The sequence below is a fragment of the Mustela nigripes genome, chromosome 16 (assembly GCF_022355385.1).
Source record: "Mustela nigripes isolate SB6536 chromosome 16, MUSNIG.SB6536, whole genome shotgun sequence".
Taxonomy (NCBI): Eukaryota; Metazoa; Chordata; class Mammalia; order Carnivora; family Mustelidae; genus Mustela; species Mustela nigripes.
The window spans coordinates 46,738,139-46,758,031 of NC_081572.1; the positions used below are offsets into that span (position 1 = coordinate 46,738,139).

The 19,893-nt window shown below is 38.9% G+C and overlaps 1 pseudogene; it reads right to left on the reverse strand.

Moving 5' to 3' along the window:
* Positions 1–13,857, reverse strand: part of LOC132003249 (cAMP-dependent protein kinase type II-beta regulatory subunit-like) — a 51,133-nt pseudogene extending 37,276 nt beyond the window's left edge.
* Positions 13,858–19,893: the final 6,036 nt, after the last annotated feature.

Here is a 19,893-nt window from a genome sequence, read left to right on the forward strand (position 1 = left end):
GAAACAAGATGGGATTGGGAGGGAGACAAACCATAAGTGACTCTTAATCTCACAAAACAAACTGAGGGTTGCCGGGGGGAGGAGGTTTGGGAGAAGGGGGTGGGATTATGGACATTGGGGAGGGTATGTGATTTGGTGAGTGCTGTGAAGTGTGTAAACCTGGTGATTCACAGACCTGTACCCCTGGGGATAAAAATATATGTTTATAAAAATAAAAAAAAAAAAAAAAAAAAAAAAGAATATTGGGACCTGAATACTATAGGGGAGGTACTCTTACAAGAAGAGATAGAATCACCAGAGCTTTCTCCCTCTCCACATGTGCATGGACACAGCAAGGAGGTAGCCTTAAACAAACCAGGAAGAGAAGTCTCACTAGGCACCAACCCTAATGATAACCTTGATCTTGGATTTCTAGAGTTTAGAACTATTAAAAAATAAGTGCTTGTTTAAGTTACTCCATCTGTGGTATTTTGTTATGGCAGCCCAAAACAACTAATACAGGCATATAGCCTGCCTTTTCGGTCTTACCTCCTCCTTCTCCTATTGGAACTGCATCCACTTACAATCTTTTTCTTACTTATGTCCCACATTTACCTGCTAAAATTCTACCTAAATGCTGAAGCCCAAGTCAAATCCACTTTGAAAATAGATTTCATTCTTCTTTCCCATATGTTCCCCTCCTCCAATAGCATATAATCTCTACTGCTTGGAGTCCCATTAACATTTTGCTTATCTCCAGTGTAGATATGATATATTGTCTCATATTTCATCTGTTTGGTCATCTGTCTCACCTCTTTTATTGGATTCATGAGACCATATATAAATTAGTTAGCTCATTTTTAGTGTCTACTGTGCCAATTTATGGATACCACTTACTAGATGTTTTTTTATTGTTGTTACTATTGTTAAATAAAAATTAGAAGAATGAAAAGAATAGCAACAACAATAATAATAGACAACAGAGAAAGGTAAATTGCAACTTAATGTAACTTGTGTCTCACAATTACAGGTATTAGAATGTAAGGAACAGTCAGTGTCCCACCAACACAGTAGTTTTTCAAACAAGATATTGAAGACAGAAGTCGTTTATAAGGAAGGATGGGATAAGATTACCTTCTCATTTCCTCTCATTTACTCTATACTGGGCCTTGAACACAGATATATAAGGTAATTTTTAGTTCTATTTGTGTTGGTTGTATATTGGGCTAGGTAACTATTATAATCCCTGTGTAGTTAATAAATAACAAGATATGTAACTAAAAAAGGTAAGCAACACAAACTAATTTATATCTCACTATACTGTACTGCTTTCTTTATGCTGGAATCCTTTATGTGGAACTCATATGAGCTCACTATGGAATTTGTGGGGCTAAGAATAAATTCTCTCATTTAGAAAGAAGAAGCTATGTATAATTTTCACCCAGATTCTTTACTTAAAATATTTCCCAGTACAGAAAATTTTCTTTCTATTTTTATTCTAACTCCAGATGCCTAGAAATCTTTTTTCTCCCTTGCTATCATTTTATGAATTATTCCGTATCTGGCCTTAACATAGAATTTCATGAAACAATAAAGATATCTCTATCTCTGTAGATATACCTATATTCTTTGTTTTAAGATTTTATTTATTTATTTGACAGACAGAGATCACAAGTAGGCAAAGAGGTAGGAAGATAGAGGGGAAGCAGGCTTCCTGCTGAGCAGACAGCACCATGTGGGACAGGATCCCAGGAACATGGGATCATGACCTGAGCTGAAATCCGGTACTTTAACCCACTGAGCTACCAAGGCACCCTGTGATACACCTATATTCTAATGGAGATTTTGGAATGCAAAGTAAAACATAATTAGTCTGAAAAGTACTGACCTGGAGATAAATTTTATGATATTTATTTTTAAATTTATTTAAAATTTATTTTTTTAAAGATTTTATTTATTTATTTGACAGACAGAGATCACAAGTAGGCAGAGAGGCAGGCAGAGAGAGAGAGAGAGAGAGAGAGAGGGAAGCAGGCTTCCCGCGGAGCAGAGAGCCCAATGCGGGGCTCGATCCCAGGACCCTGAGATCATGACCCGAGCCGAAGACAGCAGCCCAAACCACTGAACCACCCAGGCGCCCCTAAAATTTATTTTAAAATTAAGTTTAAACCTAACATACATTTCAGGTAGCCTACTTGTCAAATCACTTTAAGTTAATAACTAGTTAGTCTTATCTTTTAAAGCATATGCAAAAAAAAAAAAAAAATACAACATATTATAGAGATGTTTTTCCCAGCATGCAATGCAAGGTTTACATCTTTATTTATTTTATAAGATTTATTTACTTGAGAGAGAGAGAGAGATCATGTGGGGTGGGAAGAGAGAGGGAGAGAAGCTGACTTCCCACTGAGAGCAGAGCTTGATGCAGGCCTTGATCTCACAACCCTGAGATCATGATCTAAGCTGAAATCTATTTGCCCCGAGGTTTGCATCTTTAATAGAAAATATATTTTGATGGACACCTGGGTAGCTCAGTTACTTAAGCATCTGCATTTGGCTTGGGTCATCTATCCCAGGACCCTGGGATGGAGATCCTGAGATGGAGCCCTGCATTGGGTTTCCTGCTCAGTGGAGTCTGCCCTCTCCCTCTGTCCCTCCTGCTGCTAGTGTTCTCACTTCCTCAAATAAATAAATAAAATATTATAAAGAATATTTTGACAATTCTCTGTTTCAAAAATATGTCAAATCAAATCATGTTTTTCCCAATTAACCTAGAGCCTGAGAATTCTCAGATTATGATAGTAAAAATTTCATATTTATGCACTCCCTCCTTTGAATGATTATATATCAGTGTTCTTTGCCATGTAACTTGTCTGACTTGTATAAAAGTAGTATACTTCTATACCCAATTGATTTTAGGCTGGGCCATGTTACTTGGTTTAGTCAATGAAATAGAAACAAAAGCAAAATTTTATCCGTTCTATGCAGAAGCTTTAATAGTCATTGCATATATTTGTCACTTTCTTATTTCTGCCCTTGCCATGAAAGAACAGCATATATTCAGAGAATTTCTCCTTTAGCCTTGCTTCCAGAATGAGAAAACATGAGGAGCAGACCATAGCCCTAAATCAGAACACCTGAGTCTGACACAGTCTGAAGTTGAACTATAACTCACCTGAAGACTATTTTGTAAGGGAGACAGAAGTTTGCTACTGTAAACCACTGCAATTTGGGATTATTTGATGGAACAAAGAATTTAGATATTATAAGGGCCTTGTCAAATATCTACCAAAGACAATTTTTACTATCTAAGACCTGGCAAATAATTGACTGGGATTCAAAAGACATCAAAGTCTAGCTTATATTGCTAAGTTTATCTGAAAATCCAACAAATTGTGTTTTTAGGCCTGTAGCCTTTGAAATTTTCCCTGGAGACTTCCACTTCTTTGTAGATGGAGTAGGCATACTTCTTTCTATTTTTCCCCACTGAGTACAACTGAAAGCCTGGGCATTCTATATAAAATAAAGATAAGAATACTCTGAAAGAAGGACAGAAGGAAATAGATTGGTCAGAGACCTCAGAAACTGTTGATAAAACAGTGTTTAGTAGTCTAGGTTTTATTTTTGCCTCATATATCCTAGACTTCTAGCTGAAGAAATGGGAAACAAGGAAGTATAATGCAGCACAGGCAAAAATTTCACAATTAAAGACTGTTTTCTCTATTCAAAGGTGCAGCCTAGCAAGACAGAAATTTTAAATAATAACTGCTTTGCTCCAGGCAAACGCCACAGAAAAACTGTGGCCCCACTTGAACCACAACAGCAAATGCTAAGCGGGAAACTTAGACTTCTATACCTGCAAGGCTGTCATGGCAACTAAACATGTCACTGGAATGCCAAAAAGGGGAGTGGAAGTTTTACCCCCACTGGATGGTAACAAAGAGGACATCTTGCCCCCTCTCCACTAGAATACTGCCAAAGGAGACCTAGAGGAGAGTCAAAACATTTACCATTATCCAGTTGAAATGAAGTTCATTTCATGATAATGCCAATGGAGCCCCAAGAAGACCATGCTGCCTAGCAGTAACAAAGAACCTCCCCTGCCCTGAATGCTACCATAAATAAAACAGTATATGCTTATTAAAATTAGAATGGAAGAAAGATATTTGATGAAAACACTTATCAAAATAAGCAAGAATAACTCTATTACTATCAGATAAAATAGACTTCAGAGCAAAGAAAATTATAAGACACAGACAGGGACATTATATAATGGTAAAATGTCCAATCTACCACAGCAATACGATACAGCTATCATAATTCTTTAAGTACCAAACTGTTGTTGAGCTGCAAAATATATAAAACAAAATCCGAGAGAACTGAAAGGAAGAAATGAACATATTCACAATTATAATTGGAGACCTCCACACCCATTTTTCAACTACAACTACAAATAAAATTAGCAATTATTTAGAAGAGTTTAATAATACCATTTATCAATAGGATCTAATTGACATGTATAGAACATTCTACCTGATAATAGTAGAAAACATGTTCCTTTCAAATTCTCATAAAATAAATACCAAATACACGATTATCTTAGGCCATGAAACTTCAACAAACTATAAAACTTCAGGGAATTCTGGGTGGCTCAGTCAGTTAAGCATCTGTCTTCAGCTCAGGTCATGATCCCAAAGTCCTGGGATGGAGTCCCACATCAGGTTTCTTGCTCAGCGAGGAGCCTGCTTTGCCCTGTCACTCTGCCTGCTGTTCCCCCTGCTCAGGCTCTTTCTCCTCTTCTCTCTCTCCAAAAAATAAATTAATAAATCTTTAAAAACTTTAAGACTTGAAATCCTACAGAGAGTGTTCTCTGACCACAATGGAATCAAACTAGAAATAAATAACAGAAAAATAAAAATAAAACTTGAAACACTTGAAAATTAAATCACACCCCTTTAAATAATCCATGAATCAAAATTTTAAAGAAAAATTTTTTAAAGTGCCTTGAATTAAATGAAAGTACAACAAATCAAATTTTGTGGGTTACAGATTAAGCAGTGCTAAGAGGGAAAATTGTAGCACTAAAAATGTACATTAGAAAAGAAAAGTTCATGGGGGCGCCTGGGTGGCTCAGTGGGTTAAAGCCTCTGCCTTCGGCTCCAGTCATGATCCCAGGGTCCTGGGATCGAACCCCACATCGGGATTTCTGCTCAGCGGGGAGCCTGCTTCTCCTCTCTCTCTCTCTGCCTGCCTCTCTGACTACTTGTGATCTCTACCTGTCGAATAAATAAATAAAATCTTAATAAAAAAAAAAAAGAAAGAAAAGAAAAGAAAAGTTCAAGTGGTGTCTGGATGGCTCAGTAGGTTAAAGCCTCTGCCTTCATCTCAGGTCATGATCCCAGGGTACAGGGATCTAGTGAGCCCTGCATCAGGCTCTCTGCTCAGCAGGGAGTCTGCTTTCTCCTCTCTCTCTGCCTGCCTGTCTACTCTCTTTCTGTCAAATAAATTAGAAATCTTAAAAAAAAAAAAAGAAAGAAAGAAAGAAAAAGTCTCAATACAACAATCTAAACATCCACCTAAAAAAAATAAATAAATAAAAAGAAGAGCAAAATAAGCCTGATGAAAACTGAAAAAAAAAAAAATTAAATGAATGTAAGAGAATAAAAGAAGTGAAAACAGGAAAACAACAGAGAAAAATCAATTAAACTATAAGCCAATTCTTTGTAAAGTCTAATAAAATTAACAGATCTCCAGCAACAATGGCAAAGAAAAAAACAGAAATGACACACCATGAAATGTTATGGGATATTACTACAGACACTGTTGACTTAAAAGGATAAAAGGGGCATACACCAAATAACTTTCTTTACATAATGTGACAGTTTCCAAAAATTGGGCTAATTCCTCAAAGAACACAAATAACCACAACTCACCTGATATGAAATAGACTGAATATCCCTATAACTACTAAGAGAATTGAACTTGTAGTTGTCAAGGACAGGAAGCTTTACTGGAAAACACAAACATTTAAGGACAAATTAACAGCAATTTTATAATCTCTTTGTAGAAAATAGGGAAAAAAAGAAAAGGAACATTTTCTTTCTTTCCTTCTTTCTTTTTTTAAAGGAACACTTTCCTATTCATTTTATGACATCAGTGTCACAAAAAATCCTCAAAATAATAGCTAATAAAATTGAGAAAAAATATTATACACCATGGCCAAGTATTCTCAGATATCAGTTTAGTTCAGTAATTGAAAATCAATCAACACAATCCATCATATTAACAAGCTAAGGAAGAAAAGTTGCATCATCCTATCATCGAATCCAGGAAGTAAAAAAGACAAATTTTAACAATGATTCATAATAACAGCTCTCAGAAAACTAGAAATGGAAGGGGAAATTCCTCAATAGATTAAGAAAAGAAAAACAAACAAAAAAGAAAAGAAAAGAAAAAAGAAAGAAAAACAGCTATCATTATACTATGGTGAAAGGTAATGCTTTCTTCTTAAAATTGGGAACAAAGCAAGGGTGTCTGCTCTCCTTTTTATGCAACACAGTGCTGGGAGTTCTAACAAGTACAAAAAAGGCAAAAAATGGAAATGAAAAACAGAAAAGGAAGAAATAAAACTGACCTATTTGCAGATGACATGATTTGCCCCATTAAAATCTTATGGAACCTAAAATATTGTGAATATTGTGTTATTATCTTATTGGTTTTACTTATTACAATAGGTTTCATGAAAATGTGATATGAAAATGCTAACAAAAGACAAATTACTTCAAACTTTTCACTTATCTCAGTGTTTTATTCCTAGCAAAGTCAATCCTATTTGGATAGGATATGTAGTGTTATAATGCTGTGAGGTTAAAAGAAGAGATTATTTAGATCCCTCCACTGTTGAATGCCAAGGTTGAGTTACTGGGCCTAAGACCAGGCAGTGACCCACAAAAAGTACAAGAAAAATAAGGATGGGTGTTTGGCCACATTCAGGACAACTTTTTAAAGGCCAATCAATGAGAAATGTATAGAAAGTGTCGACTGTGAAATTTGAGCATCTCGAAATTCAGCTCATATATGATGAACTATAAACTTTCCCTAATAATTGATTATCTTGGCACACCCTTTGAGATGCTGTTCAGAACAATGCAAAGTTATTAAGAAAAAAAACTTGAAGAAATATTGAGATGGGGGTTAAATTTTATTGCTTCTCATCCTTTCATTCCAAAGAAACCTTTCATCTCATAGCTTCAAACTTTGATACTCTGACCGAACTTCCTTTCTTTCGACTGAAGTCATGATGTCCTCTTAAGTTATATGCCTAGGAGTGGAACCTGCTTGCTTTCTTTCAACTAACATTATGCTGGGCCAAAGATATCCTGTATAAATAAAACAAGTTTCTGCTTATAATATGTAAAAAGTTTTTATACAAAGTGTTCTGCCCAAATCTAGATTGTCCGTTTTTCTCTTATTGCACATTTGCATCCAGAGAGCAACTTAGATCTAGATCTTTGGTGTGATTTGAATATATCTAGAAATAAAATTTATAAATCCTGTGTGATTTCTGTGACTATTGATTGAGTGTTAGTCCAAGCTGGGGCACAAAATTATTTAGTATACTACATCAATTACCCAAGGCAAATTAAAAACAAAAAATGCATGTTTTAGATAATGGTCAAAGCAATAGGGAAATGATTACTTATTAATCAAAGTCCCCTTGGAGTCACAGTAATATTATCTTCATTACAGAGATATTATGCACACACACACAAAAAATAAAAACAAAACCAAAAAGATATCATACATACATATATATGTACACTTATAAAAGGTGAGATAGAGAAGGAGTAAAAGAAAGAGAGAGAGAAAGAGAGAGAACACCAAAAACCATTCTGAATGTAAACTTTATTTTGAATGTAAATCATCTTGGTGAAATGCTGGTAAAGAGTACATGGAAATTCCCCCCTACTTCATTTGCAAATTTTAAGTTGAGAGTTATTTACTAATTCTTAAAAAGTGGTATTTTGAAAATAAAACTTCATGAAACTTCTCCAAATTAAGACTTATTCAGGGACAAAGGCAACAGTAGGAATCACTGGTGGTATATAGATAAATTGAATAATCTTTATATTGTTAATGCTTATTTACATTTAAAGATAGTTTCACGAAGATTGAATTTTCAGGCATTTTACTTGTCTTTCCTACAGATTAAAAAAAATAGAATTATGAGCAGAGTAGAAAGGTCATGCTTAAAAGTAATACAAGATACATATAACAAGCTGGGGAACAAAGGCAGTGTTGAAATGACATTTCATTCTTTCTATCCATCCAAGAATAGAGAATGCATGAATCACTTTGACATAATATCGAGTCTTTTTGTCTTCTGCAGTGATTTTCTCATGTGTGTATAAGTAATGTTATTTTTGTAGGGAGAAAATGGATATTTCAATAACTAAAAATAGGGTTATTAAATGAATAATGCATAACTGACACTTATTTAAAGAAACTAGGTATCTGTGACATCTATTCTGAAAATGGGAAAGCTCACTTCCTAACCCAATTAAGGAAAATTTAAACAAACGAAAATAATGATTAGTTCTAATGGGCTTGTCCATCTTAAAATCAGATATAAGCCAAATAAGGAAAACTGCTCTGGGTATGTAAGTAAAGGGAAAACTAAGCATATATTGACATTTCTTCGTATTTGTATAAATTGTCACTGAAAAGATAAACATGAAGCTGAGAAGGAGGGAGGAATAAGCTGAATAGAAATGAAGCTGAGATGGACTTTACAATAACTTTTTACAAATTATTTTGAAATACTTTTGCCTTACATAAAAGTTATAAAATAATACACAGAATACTGTGTACCTTTCTCCAAGCTTTCCCAAATAGTATTATATCACAAAGCTAAGAAAATTAACATTAGTAAATACTATTAGTTGAAATACAAATTTTATTCAGATGATGCCAGTTTTTCAAATGGCATGACCCAAGCTCATGACCTGAGCTGAAGGCAGAGGCTCAACCCACTGAGCCACTTAGGCACCCCTCTTCAGTCTTTTTTAATCTGACAGGTCCTTATTTTTCCCCCTGATTTTATGAAACTTTTGAAGAGTGTTGTTCAGATATTTGAAGTCTTAATTTGGGTTTCCATTATGCTTTTTTCACAATGATATTAAAGATGCACACTTTGGGGAAGAAGACCACAAAAAATGAACCCTTCTTAGCACATCATTATCAGGGGGCACATGGGATATGTCTCATTACCAGTGATGTTAATCTTGATCATGCACTAAGGTGGAGTCTGAGGGTTTCTTCATTGTAAATCATTATTTTCCCTTTGTAATACTACATGTTTTAAGAAAGATAAGCTTAAATGAGATGATGTAAAAATCTGTTTCTTCTTCTATTGTCAACCAATCTTAGCATTCACCAATGGATATTAACTACAGCAATCACTACCATGGTTTTCTAATGGTGGATTTTTAGTTCCCTCAGGATATATTAATTCAAAATCTTTTGGTGGAAGGAGTTGTTCCTTCTCAACCTCTTATTTATTTAATATCTTATTTATGTCATTATAAATTCACTGTATATTTTATTTGATTTAATTTGAATTCCTTTCTGTTTCTGTCATTTCAACTTCCTTTAAAAACTCTTTGTAGTGGTTTTTCTAGGGTTTGCAATATACATGTTAAAATTATCTAAGTACATCTTTAATAACAATCTACTGCTTTACACAGAGTGCCAATACATTATAACCTAGTATCCCAAATCTTCCCTTCTCTCTCTGGTGACATTGTTATTTATTTCACTTATTCATACAACTATCCAAAACACTACTACTGCCCAACTTGTTGTTCTTTAGGTCAGTCAAGAATAAGACAAAAGGAAAGAATTCATTTTACCTTCACTTATTCCTTCTGTGATGCTCTCCTTCTATGGAAATTCAAGTGTCTGATCTATATCTCTTTCCTTAGCTTGAAAATCTTCTTTTTTTTTTTAGTTTTTTTGTGTTTATTTCCAGCAGTATGATGCAAAACACTGAGCAGGGATCATGTCATCCTGGCCTCCGTGATAGAGAGAAGCCAAGCCACACTGAAGATCAGAGTCGGCAGTAATTCTTGCCTTCCTCAAAATACAAAACCTGAAATCCTTAGTTTTTCCTATTAAATAGCAATCACAAAGTCCTTATTCAGATGCTCTCATTAGTGAGAATTACATAGGAAAAATATAAGGATAAAAACATTTAAAATTCTTGAGTATACTCAGTTGCAATTTTTATGGTTAAAATACCATTAAAATAGCACCAGTAGTTATACAATAACTTTATGTTCCAATCTCCACGGCTAGGAACACATATTTTTCAGTCTGATGGGATCAGGTCATACAAGAACTGTATTCTTTTTTTTTTTTTTTTAAAGATTTTATTTATTTATTTGACAGAGAGAAATCACAAGCAGTCGGAGAGGCAGGCAGAGAGAGAGAGAGACACGGAAGCAGGCTCCCTGCTGAGCAGAGAGCCCGACGCGGGACTCGATCCCAGGACCCTGAGATCATGACCTGAGCCGAAGGCAGCGGCTTAACCCACTGAGCCACCCAGGCGCCCAAGAACTGTATTCTAATAACAAAAATCATTTTCTCTTCCTTCTCAGCCCATATTCAGCAGATCACACATTACCTGCTCACTCTTCTTCAGATGAGAGTAAACCTTTGCTGTAATCTGCATCACTTCCTTTGGATTCACACGTCTAGAGGTCAAACCATACCCTTCTCAAACACGACCTGTTTGGGTGGCAAGGGGCCCTGTGCAGACAGATTTGCAGACACTCCCACACCTGTAGCTAAGGGTCAAAACTGAAGGGAGCTGCTATGCCTGGAGACCCAGTGAAGACCCACTGTCCCCATGTATCAGCACAAAAGGTTGTCATCCAAGTGTTCTTTCAATTTCCCTGCATTCTTTGTCTTTAAGTTGCTTTTCCCTTTTGTGATAAGCGTGAGGAATTTGGAAACTGGAGTTTCAAAGGCATAAATATGTGTTAAGAAAATGCCTTGATTATGAAAGGAAGTTCATTTCATGCAGTCAAGAGCTCTACCCTGGGCACAGTAGGGTATATGCACACATTCAGATTTTATTATTTTTTTTTAGAGAGAGAGAGAGCATGATAAGGAGGGAGGGTCAGAGGGAGAAGCAGACTCCCCGCTGAGCAGGGAGCCTGATGTAGGACTTAATCCTGGGACTCCAGGATCATGACCTGAGCCAAAGGCAGTCACCTAACCGAGTGAGCCACCCAGGCACCCTCAGATTCTAAATCCCTTGAAATTTCACCATCACTGTTTGTAGTTCCTAAGAAATGAGGCTCTTAGTAGGTAGGACACCCTGTGTGGTAGGAAGCCTATGCAGGATATGCAGTTTGTCCACATTGCCACAGATTAGGTCTGAATGTCATTGCAGGATGCCAACAGGAGAAACTCCACTGAGAAATGCCATTTTTATCAAGTAAGCTAGAGCCTGAAGCAGTTGATATTTTAATGCCTTTTGAATAAGCTTCAAAGGGTCCCTGGCTTTCAAAAGTAGAATAGGAAAGTGTTCAGCCAACCCTGCTTATATTTAATTACTCACCTTACAGTGTTTTCACTTGTTGGTCATTAACACAGATGATGAGCCAGAGGGGATAAAAAAAAAAAAAAAAAAAAAAAAAAAAAAAAAAAAGAAGTAACCAACTTGTTTATTTGCCTCTAAATCAAACCCAATTTTTATTTAAGGTTCCAAATATTTAGATAACTTGCCCACTAATTTTTATTTTACTCCATGTTTTGCACATCCTTTCCCAGAGCCACAGTGCCTCTCACTCCACTTTATTTGTTGGTTTAAATGTTTTCTGCAGAGAGAAACAGTCACAGATGGACTTCTTAAAATGGGAACACTGTTGTTCATTTGTGCTGGGGGAAAATACTTTATTTTTATCACCTTTTCAAATACTTTCCTTAAGCCTCATTGTAGCATGATAAATAGGATGTGTCTACACAGTTTGTTTTTTTGTTTTTGTTTTTGTTTTTAGTTTACCCTGTGTGAGTATCACTGAATTATTGAATCTGTAAAATGTTGTCTTACATTGTCTTTGGGGAGGTTTTACAAGGGCATGGTTTGACCTCCAGTATAGAAATAATCCACTAATTCAAATAATTGCTCTCTGAGCACTGGACTCTCTCCACTCTCCTCTGGGCATGTGGGTGTTAGACTTAGGATATTGTCCCACCAGGTCCTACGGCTCTGCAATGGTTTCAGTTTGCTTTCCTCTCTGGATAATTGGATTATAATTATTTGCACATTGGATAATTGCTATGGGTCTATCTTCAAATTTACGAACTACCCATTGTCTGCCTTCCACACACAAGTCCATCCAGGGAATGTTTTATTTTATCTACTATAAGTTTCAGTTCCAAAATTTCTGTTTCTTTTTCTCTTTTTTCATAGTTTGCCCCTTCTTTATTGAGAGTTTTACTTTCTCTTCACTATCTACCCTGATCTCAAGGAGTGTAGTTACGGTAGGTAGTTGCCTCAATATCTTAGATAATTTCAACATCTAGGTCATCTTGGGATCAGCCTCTGTTGATTGTCTTTTCCCTTGGATTATCAGTTATCATTCTGGGACCCTTTGTATGTCAAATACATTTGGGTTTTATCCTGGGTATTTTTTTAATGTTATATTTTAAAATTTCTGTCTCCTGTTGAAGTGCTCTGGAAAATATTAAATTTTGTGGGTTTTATTTTTATAGGCAATCAGCCCTGTTTGGCTGAGACAGGCTCAGTTTTGTGGGAAGAATTCCAGTCTCACCACCTGACGATCTTGCTGAGCTGAGTGGACGTGGCCCATGCACTGGTGTCTCAGGGGTTTGTCCAGGAAGTGATCTATGGTCTCTGTCATGGTTTAGTGCTCCAAGTTCAGTGCTCCACTGCAGTGTGCAGGTCTTTTCTGCACAGATGTACTTTGGAGACCACCCTAAGATTTGTGTCTGTTCAGATGTGGACTTAGGAATTTCCCTTGTCAAGGTGTGGCCTCTGCCAGTGCTCCCAGATCTCACGGCCCTCGGGGTCTCCCCTTGTGTTGGGAGGTGCCTGTGTACAGCCACTTCGTGCAGTGGAGACAAGAAAAGAAACAATAAATCTTAGACTACTGGGCCCTCCTATCCAGTTTAATGCATCTGACCAGAAAGACAAGTTTTCTCATAGGGTTTTTGGTTCTCCTGTTGTCACTGCTGCAAAGAGCATGGGGTTTGAGCTGCCACAGGACATGGCCAGGAAGAAAAGAGTCAGCCAAAAAAGGACAGAAAAGAGAAATCAAGAAAGCAACTGATTTCCTCCCATACTGCCAGCCTCTTGGTCTCCTGAGAACCCCACTCCTGGCCCTCAGACTGATAGATGGTAAATCTCAAGACTCTGCTCTCTGTGTCTGCCTGTTGTTCTGGACTAGGGTGGTCTTCTAGGTCAAAGATGGAACATTAAAAAGGAAACTTAGCCAGTGCAGCTTCTTGAACTCTGATTTCCCTTTGTAATATAACTTTAATGAACTCTCAGAATCCTTGAGTAGTTGCTTTCTGGATTTGTTAAAAAACAAAATTAACGGAGTAGATCTGGTGCATCTTACTGGCTTTATTCAATAATTCATGCTTTGGGCAGCATCCCTTCTAGCAAACAGGAAGGAGCTCCGAGGAGTGGTACACAATGAACATCTCTCAGAGGCGGATGGAGGCAGGAGAACACCCATCTGTAGCAAAGAGTGGATTGATTCAGGCAAGGTCACCCTCCTACAGGGACAGGTCTATCCGGCCAGTGTCCTCACCAGCACTGACAAGGCGATGCCAGATGGACATTCGGGGAGGGCTGAAGCCACAGGTGGGTTGGGTGTTAAGTCTTGTCTGCCGTCAGGGGACTTAATACAAGGGACTCCCTTTGGGTCCTGTTGTTTCTTTCTCGACAGTTTTAATTAGGCGGTGTTTGGGGTTTTGTGTGGTGTTTTGTTTTGTTTTTATAGCAGCAGAGAAGGCTGCAGGGTGCATGCTCTCCCGGCAACAGCGCCGGTGTTTGTCTCCGGCTCTGAACTTCTTGGCTGTCGCTACATACCCACTGTGCATACAGCTGGACTGGGGACACGGACAGAGGGAAGGAGAGAAAGGGAGAGAGAGAGAGAAGAACAAGGAAAGCAAAACAGTGGGAGGCAAGAGGGAGTCGGAAAGCGTCGACGCTGTGGGTAAAGAAGACCTGACGACCTGCTGTGACAAGGACATCAGTGTCCTAGCCCTGATTGCGGAGGTGGACGGAGCGAGGTCTGTGTCCTCCTGTCGCAGGAGAGCACGGAGGCGAAGGAAGCTCCACGCAGGAGAGCCGGGATGTGGTCAGCACGAGGACAGCTGCCAGCGGTCCGCGTCCGCAGGCCCCGGCGCGCGGGGACCCACAGCCCCGTGGCGTTCCAGTGGCTCAGCCGCGGGGAGTCGCGGTGACCCGCAGCGTCCTGAGTGGCAGAGCGACTGCGCGGCCGCGAGGAGGACTCGACGCCCCGGAGCAGCCGCAGCTGGGGGAGCCGAGCGTCAGCTCCCAGGACTGCAGACCTTGGAACGGGTTCTCCCCAAACCGCCAGCCGCTAGCGCGGGTCCCCGTAGGGGCGTAACCGCACTGACCTTCGCACTGTCCACCGCAAGGCCTGGCTCCTTGGCGACCAGGGCCCACAGCCGGCCGACGCGCTGGTCTCCTACCAAGGGGCTCCGGTCTTTCGCCCTGGGCGCGCCGGGCGTTGTCACGAGAGGAGCCTACTGGCTTGGCTGGCGAGCGGCCGATGGGCCTGACCCTGAGCTGCCCGGGCTGCGGAGACGCGCTGGGGAAGGAGGACGAGCCCGAGCCGGTGGGCCGGGGCTGTCGCGGGGACAGCGCGGCTCAGCCGCAGACCGAGCGCCCGCGCCCGCGGGGACTGCTCCTCGCTGATGGCGGCTCTCGTCTCCCACGGTTGGTCACGACCGTGGAGGTCACGCCGGGGTCTGGCAAGCGCCGGGTTTGCTCGCGGGGCCCCCGGGAACGAGCTGAACCCCGGCGCGCTCTCGAACACAAGGTCCGCTACACCACAACGCCAGCGGGCAGCGCCCAGCCGAAAATCTTCTTTTAACATTTTTTGCAGGGCAAGTCTGCTGTCTGGGAATTCTTCCAGTTTTTGTTTATCTGAGAAACTGTTTCTTTTTTACTTTGGAAGGATAATCTCAAAGGATATAGAATTCATGGGAGCAGTTTTCTCCACCCCCCAAACCCCCAAGCATTTTAAAGATCTCATTATACTCTGGTTTGCCTTTTTTTTTTTTTTTTTTTTTTTTTTTTAAGTGAGAAGACTGTTGTAATTTTTATCTTGTTCTTTTGTATTTCATTCATCTGAAGGCTTCTTAGTCAGTCTGCATTCTTGCCTGGGTGACTTCTGTATGCCTGTCTTCCATACATGGATACTCTCTTTTGATGAAGTCCCAGAACCTAAGTCAGGTTCGGTGGGGTGAGGAGGTTCGGAGCCGACGACTAAAGAAAGAATTCTTAAGACGTCATTGGTGCAAAATGGTGGTTTATTAAAGCACGGGGACAGGACCCGTGGGCAGGAAGAGCTGCTGCCCCGGGTTGTGAAGGTGGGCATGTTATATACCCCACGGTTGGGGGGAGGTGGTGAAGGGATGGGAGGTTTCGACAGAGTTCTCACATGCTAGGGAGGGCCGACAAGGTGCGGGGGGGGGGGGGGGTCTTTGCCCTTATGGCCTGATGAATGTCGTCTTTAGGTCAGGCATTAACATCAAGATAATTGGGAGATTCTTGGTGGGGTATTATGATCCGGCTATCATTTACATTCCCTTCTACCCCAGTCTCCTCCAGTTTATGGTGGGAGGGAGACATTAGGGCTTCAGGAACCAAGAGTTATTTGCCTCTGGAAATTTGTGCTATTGATAAGGTAACCTCCCTGTTTAGGTCTCTAGGACATCTTGTAGAGCAAGGGAGATTCCTGTTCTGCAGGATTGCGATCCCTGCAAGTTAACTATTTATCGTTTTATGGCGATCAGGGGTGCCTGAGGAATGCCACACGTATGGAGGGAAGCGGGTGAAGAGGGGGTGCAAGGCGCCAGCTTTTGCTGTGTCCTCAGCCAGCCTCCTGCTCCCTCATCACTTTGGCTATGTCCAGTTTACTATTAAGCCTATTGAAAACATTCTTTGTGACTGTGTAATGCATTTTTGGTGTTTTTATTGGAATCTTTATGGTAATTTCTAAATTTAACCACCTGTCTTACATGTTGTCTTCTTTTTCCTTTAAAGCTTTTAACATAATAATCCTAGTTAAATAAAAGTCCCTCTGAGGTACTTCTAACATCCCTATCATATTTGAGTTTGGTTTTAATGATTGCTCTGTTTCTTAGGAAGGTGCTGGGGGTTTTTTCCTTCCCTTTTTGTATGTTTTCTAGCTTATTCTTGAAAGACATACATCTTGTGTAGGACAGAAGAAATTGTAGGTTATCATTTTCACGCTTGGAAATGGGCATGCTCTTCTTCCTGCTAGCACTTTGGTGGGGGGAGCAATTTGTTGAACCATTAAACCTGATTTTTCAGATTTGTACCACACGGTTCAAATTCTAATACTACCCTGTCTTTAGGGTAGGGATTTTCAGAGGGCTTTTTATTTCAGTGCTTGCTCCATGCTAATCTTCCCTTCATACTTGACCTCAGTAAAGGTCTTTTTCTTTTGTAAATTACTTGTTCCTTGATGCTTCTCTCTCTCCGTATGTGCTTGGGGATTGGCTGGAGGAGGGGAGCACAGACTCAGTTTTTCTCTACTCTGATTAAATCTTTGTCTTAGGCACTGTGTCTCTACTTCTCAGTCCTGCAGTTTGCTTTGCAGTTTGAGTCTAGTAGATCTTTATGCTCCTCCTCCAGGGTTTCAACTTTCTTTTTTTCCTATTTCCTTTCCCTAGCTGCAATGGGTTTTCACCAGTGCCCCAAGAGCACCAGGGTGCACTGACCATCCCCCCTACAGGTTTAGGTTTTTTAAATTTTGTAGGGAAGAAAGAGGAGTAATGTCTCAGTTGAAATTTGTGAATCACCCCCACCCCCACCTCCATGGGAGCAACTTAATATTTCCCTCCTCTACTTCTGCACCACAAGGGAGACTTTTTCAGAAATTGACCACAATGTTCTCTGAGTCCTCAACTGGCAGACCTCCAAGTATTTGCAGTTTCCAGGGCCTTCACCACTTGCCATGCACATTCACTTTCCACCAATTTTCCAATAACCCCAGCAGATTTGTCAATGAGGGACAGATAACCCTTTCTTGCTGTCCAGCCACGTCCTGTCTTCAAAAGCCACTGTTCTGATCTTGTATTTCCCTGAAGCCTCCAGCCTTGTCTTAGACTTTTTTGGACCAGTTGACTGCCTTGCAACTTCAGCACTCCAATGGGTTCCAGAAAAGTTTTGAATTTGCTGTTGTGTGTATACCTTTCTATATCACTGTGAATTTTGAATCATGCAAATGTATATTCACAAATTTTAAAAAGGGAAAAGTGCAAAACAAAGTAGTACCTACTCAAAACTTTTGCATGTGAGAAGCACATGCTCCAAATCTGTTCCAAAAAGTGTAGTAGTAGATCTTGATAGAATATATATATATATATATATATATATATATATATATATATAACTGTATAGGAAAAGCTAATACTAAAATTCTCTCTGCCTGAGCTTAAACTCTAAAAATCTCACTTCTGCTAAAAATAAGATAAACAAAAAATCAGTGGAGCACATATTCAGATTAAAAGAGATGCAACGATACAATTGTTGCCATGTGGTAATGGAATTTTATTATGCCCTTTGCTTTCAAACTGGAATTAAGCTGCACTTCTGTACTGAAACTTCATTTTTATTTATGACATACTTATGCACTAATAGCCTTCCTACCTTGGGTGGTAATCTTATTTGCCTAGCCATATAAACTGTTCTGTTTAATTTTTTATTTGTATTACTTTTAAGATTCTTTCACTGACATTTGTAACTATTTCATTTATAACAAATTTGATTTCCTTCTAGAATTTGTTCTTTTCTATACACATTCACATACACTTGCAGATGATTTTATTGAAATGAGGTCATATCTATGTGTATACATTTATATATATGTATAATATATTGCATATTTTCCTACTCCTGATAGATTTGAGCCACCTGAAATTATTAAATATGTATTTTAATATATTTATATATATATCCTTTAATAAAGTTTATCATTTGCTCAAACTCACTGTAGATGCTAAAAATTTGATAGATTTCTCTTATTTTACAAATGAAAAATGTCAATAAACAAAACCACATATAAACCATCTACTCATTGGATTGCTTGGGAGCTAAAGTTAGCATACAAACATTTGATGAATAACTTTTCTGCAGTTTTCCTCTTGTCAAGGAACCAAGTGTCATGGATTCTGCAAAGCACCATTCTCTCAGTTCTACCAATTACCTTTTGTCTTAGACCAATTTATTTAATTTATAATAAAAGACATTTTGTTAGCATTGTGACATCCAGGGTACTATTTAATTCCTGAATGAAAAACAAACATGCAGGGTAGAATAATCAGTTCCTGCCTGCCAAGAGCTTACAATCAAGTGGACAGAGTTTACAATAGCAACATCCTATGAGTCAGACCTGTCTGTGACTCCTTTTGATAGATATTCTGACTTTTCAAATTGCCTGGGATGGGACAAAATTCTTTTAAATGGGCTAAAAATTCTGTATTGTTAGGCTAAGAAAGAATAAAATTTGTGCTACTGCCAAAGAAGAAAGTAAGCCCGTCTATTTCCAGATTCCATGGAATACTCTATGGTCTCTTTGACTGTGGCTTTTTAGATACCAAGCACGGACAAGTTTCAGATCCCACCAGCTGATGAGGGAAGAGTTATCTAGAACATTTCAAGATGGGGCTCCTTTTTGTCCAAGCCATAAACTGAGAGTTCACTACTGAGAGATGGTCTAAATAGAAAATTAAAGAAGTATAAACTTTGCTTTGTTGAATACTTGGATTTTTTTTTTTTTTGAGGTATAAGGGAAAGCAAAAAACAAAAGTAATATTCACAGAGGAAAATAAAGAAGACCAAACCAGCTCAGGTCTGACAAGAAGGGAAGTTTCAGTTAGGAAACCATTGTCAGTATTACAGAGCAGAGTGACTGGGATGATAAGAAAAAGCGATACGCAAAGGGCCTTCATATTTTAGTAGCTTGGTATAGATTCCAAATTTTAAATCAAAGTACAGAGTTCTCTTTCAATTTAATGAAAAGGGGCAAGGTACAGTTATCTTAGGGTTGAACAGGGCTAAAAGAAAATATTGCCCCACCTCACCCCCACCCACCATTAGTGAAAGTAGCAGTAGAAGGGATGAGCTGTTGATACAGGCTGCCGAGTTAAACCTCAGTTCTACTACCTACAAGCTGTGTATCCTTTAAGTGTTTATTTGACCTCTCTGCCACTCATTTTTCTCATCGGTTAAATGGCAATAGTATTAGTATCTATCTTACAGCAGCACCATTTTGAAGATTATAAAAATATACTATTTTTTTGTTTTGTTTTTGGTTTGTTTGTTTTTTTAATTTATTTATTTTCAGCATAACAGTATCATTATTTTTTCACCACACCCAGTGCTCCATGCAATCCGTGCCCTCTATAATACCCACCACCTGGTACCTCCACCTCCCACCCCCCTACCACTTCAAACCCCTCAGATTGTTTTTCAGAGTCCATAGTCTCTCACGATTCACCTCCCCTTCCAATTTACCCCAACCCCCTTCTCTCTAACTCCCCATGTCCTCCATGCTTTTTGTTATGCTCCACAAATAAGTGAAACCATATGATAAC